The following is a 13,273-nucleotide window of genomic DNA, read 5'->3' as shown; positions in this document are numbered from 1 at the left end:
TTAATATATATTTTATTAAGGATTTTCTTGTTTTACAGAAGTGTAGTGCCTCGTATTTTTTTTTCCTTCATGTAACATTTTTACAAATCCGAATGTCAACATTTCTGAACGTCCGGGGTGATTTTATTGATCCGGCGAATTTCATTTCTTCCCCTCGCTGGCTCTCCACTGCCAGGCCCCTCACCCCACCTCGCCTGCCTCCGCCCCGCGGCACGGAGCTGCCCTGCTGCTCAAAACCAGACGAGAAACCTGGGCATGGCAAGGACAAGGCCACGCGGTGGCGAAGCCGATGCCTCTCGTGACATGGCCGCTGGCGGGGAAGGCCCCTCCCCTCCCCTGCCTCCCTCTTTCTATGATCCGGGGTCCTTGCAGAGCGGCCGAGCACGCCAGAGAAACAGAGACACAGAGACAGAGCGCCTAGCAGCGCTGCCCCGCGCGCGGTGCATGCTGGGCCACCCCTCCCTCCCCGCCAGTCCTCCGAAGCTGCGCCGCGCTTGACACCCGTGCCTCTGGTCTTTTCTTTCCCCCCCTTCTTCTCTCCCCACTCCTCCTCCCTGCCCCCGCCCGGCCGCTCTCTCTCTTTCTCTCTCTCTCGTAATTCCCTCTCTCCCAACATGGTGGTGCTGGGCTCCGGGTGACCCCGAGCGGGGGGAGAGGGCGGAGGCGCAGCGCGGAGGCCCCTGCTCAGCCATCGCCGACCATCTCGACAGCCGCGCGCACGCCTAGAGCGCCTAGGCGGCCTTCCCCTTTTCCCACTCAGCTCTCAGGCAGGCCTAGCCGGGCCGGGCCGGGCCTAGCGCCTTCCCCCTCCTTCACAGCCCTCAGCGGCGGCGGCGGCTGCTACCACCACCACCCTGCGCGCTCCGGCACAGCGGCCTAGGCCAGGCGGCGGAGGCCAGAAGGCGACGCGGAAGAGGAGGGGCGGCAGCGGCGTCTCGCTGTCAGGGGGCAGCCCGGCCTGCATGCAAGCGGCGCCTGCTGGGCCCAAGGCGGGAAGCGGCAGCGCCAGGTGAGTATCAGGGGGGAGGAAGGGCGGCCTCTCTCCGCCCCGGGCACTTGGTCCCTCTTCGCAGCCCCCCGGGTGGGGGGGGGTCGTGGGATTGAGAAGGCCGCCCCTTCCCTTCCCCGGCCGCACTTTTCGCCCTTGTGCGGGGAAGCGAGGGAGGAGAGGCGGGCGGGGAAGCGCCGATCACAGCTTCTCCAAGGGCTGGTTCTCTCTGTTTTTATTTTTTGCCCAGGTGTGTTTTTCTGCAATAGTGTGAGGGGAGGCAGCGGGGTTTTTCTTGGGGGGGGGGGAGCGCTAAAGTACCGGCTGCTCCGTGTCTGCAGCCCCCGGGCGCGCGTATCGGGAGCCGGGCCTGGCTGCGCATCGTAAGTGCTGCCGCCGCCGCCCGCCCGCCCGCCCCAGACAAAACACGCTTATCAAGGCCTTAAGACGGGAAAGTTGCCTCCTCGAGTGGGGCCAAAGGTCTGATAAGCCCGCCGCCTTGTTCCCCCAGCAGTGGACTCTGCTATTATTTTATATTACATACATATATTAATATATGATATTATATAGGTGGGGTGTGTATTATTCCGTTGCTGCTGCTGCTGGCCTGATCTAACCTGCTTTTTCCTTTGTTCATCCTCCTGCGTGCAGGCTTCCGTCAAACGTTTGCATGCAACATTTGTCCCTAAGAGTTAGGAGCGGGACTCCCGGTCCACGTGGGTAGCATGTCTGTTGGCTCTTCTGGTTGTGTGTAGTTGCCATCGAACTGAATTATGTGGCGGCTGTTGTGTAGCTTGACGGTTTCTGAGTAGAATTAGAAATCAGAAATTTGCACACTTTCCCCACAAGGTTTTGTTTCATTTTTTTAAATTGGGTGACTAGAAGCCACATTTCCGTCCCTTAGTTTGATCGGATAATTGTTGCTGTCTGTTTCGCCTCTTTGTCACTACTTACTATCCTAGGCTTGATGCAGGTGCCTAAACTGAAATTGTAACTGTTCCTCATGTAAACAAATACTCCATAACAAATGTTTACATTTAAAGTTGCATTGGATTCAGATTTGGGTTTCTGCAGTGGCAGTTCTGTTACTTCTGAAAATTTCCCAGCTAGAAAGCAGGACCTTAGCTCAGGTAACCACTATGCAAGGCAGTATATATGGTCAGTAAAGGGACTTATTTTCCGTGTTCTGTAAAAATGAAGATCAAAAGTAAGAGGATGACTGACTTTTAAAATACATCTCTTCTAAACATGTGGAGAATGTGAACACAATTTTAGAGCACGTTCCAGCATCGCAAAATCAACCTCAGGTTAACTCCAGCACCACTTTGCTGCTGTGTGCTAGACGAGTGGCTGGGAGCCTCCAGTCCATGGATCTGATAGGCCTCAAAATGTTGGCCCACCAAGCTATTTTTGGTGAGCCACATCCACCTTTCCCATGTCTGACTTATAGATTCTTTCTTTGCAGTTCTTGCCACAGCTACTTCTTCCTTTGCAGCTGCAGCTTGAATTCAGTCTGATGCAGAAAGAATTGGGAGCACAAGAGTGTGCACCATTTTGTCCTTTGCTGCTGTGGATTGAAGGTACAATCACCTGACACCATATGACAGCTGACTGACAGGTGGGCAGTCCCGCCCACTTGTCAAAGTGGTTCATGAACTGCTGGATATGTATGCATCCAGCTGTCTGATCCAGTTGCATGCCCCTGTGCTAGTTTTTTTAAAGTCCAAATGCGCTTAGTAAAACTGTACAAGTTAGGTTGAGGAACAAGTCTGACAGTGAAATAAACCCATACTAGATATTTATTTGACTGGAGTAGAAAAAGTACACCAAGCTGGTGCTAATGATGCATGTAAGATATTATAGTTAACTTAAAGCTAAATAAATTTTCTGCTCACAGTTTTTATACCATGAATGTGTCACAGGTGTGGATTTTAGTGGCAGTGTTTGCTGAATCTGATGACTGCAACCCCTAAACTTAGTCCAGGGTTTTTGATTAAGGGACGGAAATTCTTACAGCCACTTCTTTTCCTTCAGCTGTCTCGGTGTAGGCACGCCAATCTCAACTATTGAGATATTCTTGGGAGGTTGAGGGTGATGAATGTGCACTCTTTGTTGAATAACTCTGGGAGGGAACATGTGGCTTGCATCCATCCCTAGTACAGTCATACCTCAGGTAACAGACGCCTCAGGTTGCGTTTTTTTGGGTTACGGACCCGCCGAAACCCGGAAGTACCGGAACAGGTTACTTCCTCCAAATCGCAACCCGCGCATGCGCAGACGTGGGGCTGCGGGTTGCGAACATGCATCCCGCATGGATCACGTTCGCAACCTGAGCGTCTACTGTATTCTTCACTAAGGATAGAATCTCCACTACCATCATTGGATGTTGTAATTTAGCTTGGATGACCCCTCCATTGTAGCAAAAAGGATTAACTGTATGATCAGGAGGGGTTCTGAAGTAGGAGGGAGTTAAAAATAAGCCTGGTCCATAGTCCATTTGGTGACCAGTTTTCATCTTGTATGTATTGCCCTGATTCTGGCAGACTTCAAAATAGTAATACCCAAGTGGGACCTTAAAGCAGAGAACACTTGCTAAAGTGAGAGCAGTTTTCTCCAGCAAAGGAGATATGTGTGCATAAGTGGATGCAAGTACTTGTTGAAGGTATAAAATGCATGGGATATGTATTCTGATTCAGGGGTCGCTACTACATGCGACACAAGCAACTAGAGCTGGATTGGGGATATAATATTATCTTCACATTTCAAAATACTTAAGGCAATATATATTTGTGGGTGTTATTCTAAGCACAGCAACTATAAAGGAAATGGTTCTATAGTCTGATATCCACATGTTAGGAAAAAAATCTGGTGCAATTAGTTCCTTTGCTGTGAAAGAGCCCTAAACGTCTTTTCAGATGCCTTTGTTGTAAGGCTTTTCTCCATTCCCATCATATCTCTCCCCTCCTTTTTATTGTTGGCTCATCATCCCTGGCTTGCTGGAGCTGATGGGAGCTTAAGTTAAGCAACAACTTGAGAGCTAAATGTTCCCGACTCTTGATATATAAGATAGAGCCATACATGAGCAGGAGATGATCAGTGATCTGAAGTGGGAAGCCACTGTGAGTAGAGGATACCTGCTGCTTTAGATCATCATGCTGTCACACATGTAGGGTCCCAAACTGTTTACAAACGATGTACACAACCCCTTCTTGTGTGTGTTATTTACATATTAGGCAATCAAAACACCTGAAAAGGGCTTATCACAGTCAAATTCTGTTAAACGTTCCTGAAGAAGAGTTTGGATTTGATATCCCGCCTTTCACTCCCCTTCAGGAGTCTCAAAGCGGCTAACATTCTCCTTTCCCTTCCTCCCCCACAACAAACACTCTGTGAGGGGAGTGGGGCTGAGAGACTTCACAGAAGTGTGACTGGCCCAAGGTCACCCAGCAGCTGCATGTGGGGGAGCGGAGACGCGAACCCGGTTCCCCAGATTAGGAGACTACTGCTCTTAACCACTATACCACACTGGCTCCTGACTGTGGCTGTGATCGCACATAACACTAAAACAAGCCACAAATTTTCTAGCAGATGAGCGAACAAGCCATGGCTTCTTTCTCCATAACTTGGTTTGTTTTCCAGCTGCTCTTGCCACATGCCTTTGTAGCTTGGCAAGCAGCTAGTTACGACAGCCAAACAATTAATGGTTAAGCAACTCTGTTGGGCTTTGAGAGGATGACAAACCATAGTTAAAACAAGCCATAGTTTGCTGGGCTGGTTTCACATATTAAAACAAAACCACAGTTAAAGTAAACAAACAATGGTGTACCATTATGTGCGAACTAGGCTGTTACTGGAAGCTGCAGAAACATAAAGGCTTGGTTTTGTTTTATGTATAGAAAAATTGAGATTGGTACAAAATGTTAGACAATTTCTGAACTCCTGTGTTTCCTTAATAAGTTTGTGTGACATAGGGTTTAATTGTTTTCTCTGCTGGGTTTTTTTAAAAAAAACATAGTTGGATTTTAACTTTATTTTCAGGGGTAAGGTATCCAGTATGCCATTTTTATTTAGAAAAGTTTATCTGGTTTTATCTTAGATGCAAAGCAGTTTAGAGTAAATATGCAGAATAATGCAAATAATATTTCTGTTGTAAATTAAGTTCTTCAGTCTCCTCCTGGTGTTTTGTGTATCTATGTGCAGTTTTGCCTACAAATGTGCTGTCTGCTTCATTTGCTGATGTTTGAGTGTTCTAGAGAAATGCCATTAGGCAGTTACCCACTAGAATGAATGTTCTGCTAATAGGAACATAATCTATGCGAACGTAATCCGTGCGGGAGGCACGTTCGCAACCCACAGCGCCGTGTCTGTGCACACGCGGGTTGCAATTTGGCGCTTCTGCGCAAAGCACTATTTAGCATTTCTGCGCAAGCGCCAAAACCCAGAAGTAACCCATTCCAGTACTTCTGGGTTTCAGTGCGTCTGTAACTCGAAAATTCACAACCTGAAGCGTCTGTAACCCGAGGTATGACTGTATAAGCCAAATGGCTCCTTAAATCAGGGTTACACTTGCCAAAACGGTATGTCTAGTTGCCATTTTGGGGACCAGCCAACTCAGAAGTTGTATTTTTCAATACGACTTTTTGGTTCCTGAAATTCGTTCTGATTGTGCAGATAAAATGTCATGGATAGAATTCTACAAGGATGTGTTGTTAGTGTGTGAAAACGGACAAGATCCAAAATCTCTCTGGCCTGTCCTCAGATGTCTATAATCAATTTAATTCTAAATTGAACAATTCGCCTACTACTCCCCTTCTCTTCTGCTTACCACCAGGAGAAATTTCCTAGGTGGTGACACGGTAGTACCCTGTTTGTGGGATGTCCTTCACTTAGACATGTGACTGGTGCCAATAACAAGTCAAAACATGCCTATTTGCCCGAGCATTTTAGGGTTTTTTGTTCCTGAGTGATCAACTTGCTGGGTTTCCTCCTGTGTGAATTTCATTACTCTTACGCTTTATTTCTAAAGTTTGTAAAACTGCAACTTATTCTTCCAGGTAGCTTTCAGGTATAATACTTCAGCGTTGCAGTGGGATAATTGAAGAGTTAAATCTAATGCCTCATTGACAATATTTTTCCTAAACTGTGCTGTATACTAATTGGCTAATGTAGTTTCTTAGTCATATTTGCTGTAAATGAATAGAGCACTATATGGAAGGTTAGACTTTGTATCCAGGTTGCTTCTTTCTGTTTTACTTCCACTCCTTCTCTATATTGCCTAACTCTATTGCCTTGTGAACCCCAGAAACATAAAGCAGCGAACAACCCCAAACTTGTGCTCACTCTTTTTAGAATTGTAATTTTTCCTGGGGTCTTGTGATGAAGCCTGTGATATACATTTTCTAAATAAATATGGACATTTTTACCCATATGTCTTTGGCCACATTTGCACATCCGGCTAAACCACGAAATGCAAAAACTAAAGCAAGCCCAACCAATCCTTAGATGCTCGTGTCCTGTCCTCTCATGCAACTGGAAGGAGAAGCTTTTGCTTTCATTTCCCCCTAAGCTGTGCTTGTCATTTTGTCTGAAACTGGGAGCATATTTTATCACTAACTGTGGTCCTTTTCAGTATAAGCTGACTTAATAACTGATGGTTTGAAATTGGCTTACTTTGAAACAGACCATAGTTGGTGTTAAACCACAATCCTGGGTTAAACCAGAATGACAAGTTGAGCTTAATGGAAACTGAAAGTAAATGCCTCTGAAGTTGTTGTTCTGGTTACACAGGGGAGCGTGGGAGAACCACATGATTTGAAACATGCACAGGGTTATTCCGATTCACGCATATTGTGGCGAGCCTTAGTTTAGTGTGACATGAGAATGTGGCCTTTGTTTAAAAAGCTAAGCCCTCCAAACTTCCTAGAAGCTGGGGTTGGTTAGGGCAAAGCAATTTATTTTTCTAAAGGGAAATGTACTGTGACCGGTGTGGTGTGGCGGAGCCCCTCACCCAACATCTAGGCTGGACTGAGCAAGGCATTGGTGTGCCTGGGGCTGCGCAGATACACCAGCAGAGCCAATCCAGCATTCCTGCTCATGCATCTGTACAGCTCCAACCTCCCTGCCCCCCCCCCCAAGTAGGCCACAGAGATGCCCTAGCCGGTATTGTGTACTTGTTTATAAATGTTCATAATGAGATCTGAGCGAAATCACTGTTCTCAGATACAGAGCTTTAAAAATAGGAAAATGCAAGTTCACTCAGTTAGGTATACAGTGGTACCTCTGATTAAGATCTTAATTTGTTTCGGAGGTCTGTTCTTAACCTGAAACTGTTCTTAACCTGAGGTACCACTTTAGCTAATGGGGTCTCGCACCGCTGCCGCACGATTTCTGTTCTCATCCTGAAGCAAAGTTCTTAACCCGAGGTACTATTTCTGAGTTAGCGGAGTCTGTATTTTTTTTTAATGATATTTATTAAGTTTTCAAAGAAAAAAAATACATAGATAAGAAGAATAGAAGAGAAGACAAAAATAAAAATAACAAAAAAGAAAAATACAAAATACAGAAAAAAGATTAAAAAACATTTAAAAAGAAAACACATCAATCTTTCCATATCATATATTCATATCCTTACTTCCCTGACCTCCTCACACCTCCCTTTTTTGTATTCCAATTCAATTTATTAATTCAGCAATTTCTTTGCCTCTTTGTTTTTATCTTAATCCTTTAACTTAATATAATATAACTTTGAGTTCTACCTGTTAATAATCCATTTTTCACACACCTTTATAACATTGCTGCTTAAACCACTTAACTTCATTCTGACATCATTCTAACATTCATTAATTTTGCAATATTTATGTAAATAGTCTTTAAATTTATTCCAATCTTCTTCCACCGACTCTTTTCCCTGGTCTCAGATTTTGCCAGTCATTTCCGCCAGTTCCATGTAGTCCAAGCGGAGTCTGTGACCTGAAGCGTCTATAACCCGAGGTACCACTGTACTTGATGATGATCTAGTGAGGAAGAAGATAATATTTTCTCTTTTAACAAGGGCTCATTTGTCATTTGCATAACAAACATATAATCAAAAAGAAAACTCAACCTCAAAATCAGACAAGTTTTATAAAACATTGTTCACCTTTATTTCGTACAAAGAACTTTGCTATGAATTAGAGTCAGATCATTGGTCCATCTGACTCAGTATAGTCTCCTGGCAGTGGCTCTGCTAGGTTTCAGGGAGGGGTCTCTCGCAGCCATACCCAGAGATACTGGGATTGAACCTGGAATCTTTTGAATGCAAAGCATGTGCTCTGCAACCACTGAGCTATAACCCTTTGTTGTAGTTACTTTAAGCCAGTGTTTCCCAACCTTTTTTGGGCAACGGCACACCTGTTTAATGAAAAAAATCTCGCGGCACACCACCATTACAGCCCCGTGACGTCAGCGCGCAGCGTCACACCGGGAGGGACGCACGAAAGTGAAAGTTTTTAATTTTTTTTCCTCCCCCTTGCCGGGGAACCTCCAAGCTTTGGGGGTGGGGGGGAGGAGGCAGCAGAGCGAGGGACTGAGGGACGGCGGCAGCTGAGGCGGCGGCGGCTGTTGTGGTGGTGGCGGCGATAGCGGGCGGAGGAGGGGGCGGCGGCGGGAGTTGCTGCTGCTGTTGTTGCTGCTGCTGCCCGGACATGCCGGCCTCCTCCTCCTCCGCTATCTCGCGCTCCTCCCTTTTGCACGCGCTGCCCCGCCGCTCGGCACCACCACCGCGGAGCCGCCCCCGGCTCGACGCGGATCCTCGCCGCCGCCGCCTCTCACCGCCCGACTCGCCCGCCTCCCTCCCACGGCACACCAGCCGACGTCTCACGGCACACTAGTGTGCCGCGGAACACCGGTTGGGAAACACTGCTTTAAGCTACGGTTTAATGTGAACAAGCAGCATGCTGGTAGAAGCTGCTGAAATCGCAGGCAGTTTGATTCTCTCCCACTCCTGCTACTGTCAGGAAACAAAGCATGGTCTGACTTGTTGTATCATCCGAATCTAAGCTCATGGTTTGTTTCTGTTCAAACAAACCATGAGCACAAGCATGCCGGTTCTTCACAGGAAACCAGGCCATTTTGTCTCTGTTTTAATGTGACATGTGAACCAGGCCAGTGTTCATGACAAGTGACCATTTTTCTTGTTTTAAGAAATTATAAACACCGGCGTAACATTCTTGGTTCTACATTTAATTTTAAGCAGGCTGTTTTTAGAAAATAAGAAACTTTCAGTACTTAAAAACCATTTACAAGAGTAAAAATCCAATTCATTTTTTTAGATGTGTGGGTTTTTTTTACAATCATTTCTATTTATCCTGAGTGCAGTAAATAGTACAGCACAAATGAACTTCTAAAAGAGCATCATGCAGATTTTATGCATTAGATGATCTTAATCTTTATATAACTGATTAAAAAAACTGAAGTAAGATATTGTATTCTAGGTCCGCAGCCAATTGAAGGCCATTTGGCAACGTGCAAGAGCAACCTGCTGAAGTACTGGAAGAACATGGTATGTAGAATAGTTGTATCTTAGATATTGTGTTCTTTTCAGCAGAAATACCGTATTTTTTGCTCTATAAGACTCACTTTTTCCCTCCTAAAAAGTAAGGGGGAATGTGTGTGCGTCTTATGGAGCGAATGCAGGCTGCGCAGCTATCCCAGAAGCCAGAACAGCAAGAGGGATTGCTGTTTTCGCTGCGCAGCGATCCCTCTTGCTGTTCTGGCTTCTGAGATTAAGAATATTTTTTTTCTTGCTTTCCTCCTCCAAAAACTAGGTGCGTCTTATAGAGCGAAAAATACGGTAATTTCTCTTAATAAAACAGCCTTACGGAGAACAAATTTATGAAAGAAAACAATATTTATGAAGATATTATAAAGCGCTGAATATTTGAGTTACAGATAGGTAGCCGTGTTGGTCTGCCATAGTCAAAATAAAAAAATTCCTTCCAGTAGCACCTTAAAGACCAACTAACACCTTAAAGACCAACTTAAAGACCTTAAAGACCAACTAAGTTAGTTCTTGGTATGAGCTTTCGTGTGCATGCACACTTCTTCAGATACACTGAATATTTGAGTACTTGATTGCCATATCATGTGCTATGGTCTTTTGAAAATTTGCAGTTTCCATTAATTAGCAGGCTAACCATATGAATGATGTAGCCTGCATGTTGCTCCACAAACCAAGAATAACTTGTCTACTACATGCTAGTTGCTTGTGGACAGAATATAAATTGGATCAGCTTTTGTCTTACCTTAAGTGCTGAATGAACTTTTAGTATGCATAATGAATGGCATACCTTTTGTAAGTGTGAACACTTTTGACAGCTCATCTGGTATTCTGTTCCAGTGTCACCTTTTTGTCAATTGGCTAAATGTCAAAAATCTCATGTTGCTACCACGTTCCTGGAAACAGTCCTAATTCACTTTATTTTAACATCTTATATTAAGTAACCAGTTTTAGTCTGGTTACCACAAAGCAAGCTAGTTTTAACTGCACTCTGATTTTATTGTTGCATGATGAAATACATGCTGAAATTCAGACATGCTGCTTGCTGTTGGTGGGGTTTTAAAATATCCAGTACAACAGCAGCTTTTAATTTGGTATAGTAGGAATCATGAAGTCTTACCAAATTATTTCCTTTGTGCACTAGATTTTGAACAAGAGAAATAAATAAAGACACCTAAATAGAGAGCAAGACAGTTATATCTCCTTTACAGGGTTGCATTTTCCATATTGAAAACCTGTTTGTAGGTGCCCCTTCCAGCCCACTCCCAACCAAAATGAATAGGCAGCCTTTGCAAGCGAATGCTGTTTGCAGACAGTAAATTACTGGTGGTCTTAACTGTGAAAATTGAACTTTGCGCCCAATATCAGCTATTATGTGAAAGGAAAATTATGTTGGAATGACACTGATTATGAAAGCTGACTTCTAGCTGAATTTGCTTTTAAACTGTTCTTTGTCTGTTATGCTGCTTTCACATGCATAATCTGTCAGTTCTTGGATGATTTCTGAGATCGAAACCTCGGGTGGCAGCCAGTGACTGCTCAGCTGCACTTGCACTCACAGCATCTCTGGGTCAGCCCACCTGCTTTGCTGTCCAGAAAGTTGCTCCCAACTTTAATAAGATGGGCAAGGTTGATCACTATTGACCATGCATTCATTCCTTGCACAATTTCATTCTGAACACTCAGCTTGAGATTTGGAGGTGCGTGTTGCATGCCTCTTATTTTAGGTCCCTAGTTGACTTTTTGTGTTATGTAATTTGAGATCGGAAATTCATATAACAATAGGGCCAGCTCTATCTAGAAGATAGAACATAGGGCACAAGGCTCATGTGAGCACCATGTTCTCAAGCATAAATTCACCTCTTGGAAAATGTGTTCATCCGTAGAATAAAATAAGAGATGATGAAATTTGGCCTTTGGCCAAGGGATTCTGGCAGTTTTAAGTTTCATTAGTATATTTCATTGCGCCCCAAAGGCATCCCATTTTATACATAGAGAGCAGTCACTTACAGGGATTGCAAATTGCTAATAGCTATGAAGAAATAAACAAAGTGTTTCTATTCTAGGATACTATAGGCAAAGAATAAATATGTTCCGGGACTAGGTCAGCTCAGCCAAACACTAGTACAGGGTTTCCCAAACTTGGGTCTCCAGCTGTTTTTGGACTACAACCAAAAGTACCCTATGGCAAATTGTCCTCCATAACAGGGACGGTATTGCTTTATCAATTAGGAGCATAGGAAGCTGCCTTATATTGAGTCACACCCTTGGCCCATCTAGCTTAGTACTGTCTTCACTGACTGGCAGCAGCTTTCTAGGGTTTCAGCCACAGGACATTGCCAGCTTCCCCCGAGCTGGGAATTGGATGGCAATTTTAAGTGTTTTGTCTATCCTCCACTTTAAACTACCTCTAAGACAGTGTCTCCCAAACTTGGGTCTCCAGCTGTTTTCAGACTACAGTTCCCATCATCCTTGACCACTGGTCTTGCTACCTAGGGAAACACCGCTCTCTATCCATCTGCTCCGCTCTGTAAACGGGGTTCTGATGTGCATGGCTATCCTAAACCTGGGTGCAGACAGTGTTTCAGATTTCTGCAAAAAATGTTTATAGGGAGAGATCTAGTGCTGCTCCAGTAGATGCAACAGAACTTCCTATTCCTCTCCTCCCCATTCCTGCCCCCCATCCCTATAAAGCAAATGGGGGACTGCAGGGGAAGAGAAAGGGAGTCTTAAGTCCAGTTTACACAAGATGTCTGTTGTGCAAGCGGGACACCACATTTGGATATCACTCATACTTCAGAATATTCTTATTTGCCAAATGCTTTATAGTCAGATATGGAAAGAGTGAGTTGAGAAAATTTAGTGATTTTTTTCCCTTCAGGTTAAGGGTTTAAAATTTTGTACGTAAGAACAGATAAGATCAGATTATAGAATTAGGTAAGACATTAATTGGTTCCGTTTCAGCAATGGAAGTCTTCAGCTGGAGAGCAAAAAGCCAGTGGGTGGCCTCGGGGTGCTGTGGGTACGAGTGTTGCTGAATAATCACTGGCTGACAGCGGCATGACAGAGTAGAAGATCAGCCTTACATCTTATACCAGAGAAGCCAGATCACAGGAGACAGTTGACAGGTAAAATTTTGAAATGGAAATGTCCACTACAAATGGGTTGCTGAAAAGAAGAGTCCAACCATTGTAAACTGCATTATTTTCATCCTGTGTTTTTCATTAGTTTGCATTGTGGGAAATTTTTAGAACAGTAGCTGTTAAACCTTGTCAAGGTCAACAGAAGCCGTCCGAAGGCCACTGCAAATCTCATGGAATTAAACCCCACGTTTCCACCAAGTAAACACTCAGCAGGAAAGTTCGGCCAGCCTCAGGTCTTTTGATACATACATTTGCAAGCACGTGTTTGTTGCGCTCACACTTCACATTTTTTTAGGCATAAATCTAAGATGCTTGACGTATACACTTAAAAATGTGATGTCTGAAGTGGTCCTGAGAGACTAGGACATTGGTGTGATAGGTGTTTCCTGTGAGAGGGCTACTGGGATTCAAAAGTGCATTCTAAAAAATAGGCAGTTACTCATTAATCACCCCATGTCATGGGGGGACAGGGTCCATACAGCTGTTCTTGCTGTAATTAGAAAGGAGTGGGTCAGCATTCTACCCACTAGCTGCCTCGTGATGTCTGCAAAAACAGGTCTGAGAAGGGATGAGAGGTTCTTGTATATAAAGAGCCATGGATGTAAT

The 13,273-nt window shown here is 44.6% G+C and overlaps 1 protein-coding gene across 5 annotated transcripts in view; it reads left to right on the top strand.

The window, feature by feature from the left end:
* Nucleotides 1–460: 460 nt before the first annotated feature.
* Nucleotides 461–13,273, top strand: part of UBE3A (ubiquitin protein ligase E3A) — a 36,827-nt gene continuing 24,014 nt past the window's right edge. Inside the window, exons 1-4 of one of the 5 annotated variants that reach the window (XM_081197568.1) lie at nucleotides 461–1,009; nucleotides 2,454–2,568; nucleotides 9,460–9,527; nucleotides 12,489–12,652. The gene's annotated coding sequence lies outside the window, so the exon portion shown is untranslated. The remainder of the gene's footprint in view (nucleotides 1,010–2,453; nucleotides 2,569–9,459; nucleotides 9,528–12,488; nucleotides 12,653–13,273) is intronic. The other 4 variants (XM_081197567.1, XM_081197570.1, XM_081197569.1 and 1 more) reach the window with 4 other exon arrangements.

The sequence above is a fragment of the Podarcis bocagei genome (assembly GCF_964188305.1).
Source record: "Podarcis bocagei genome assembly, chromosome: 6".
Taxonomy (NCBI): Eukaryota; Metazoa; Chordata; class Lepidosauria; order Squamata; family Lacertidae; genus Podarcis; species Podarcis bocagei.
The sequence above is the reverse complement of the archived record's forward strand: the minus strand, read 5'-3'. Positions and strand labels throughout refer to the sequence as shown.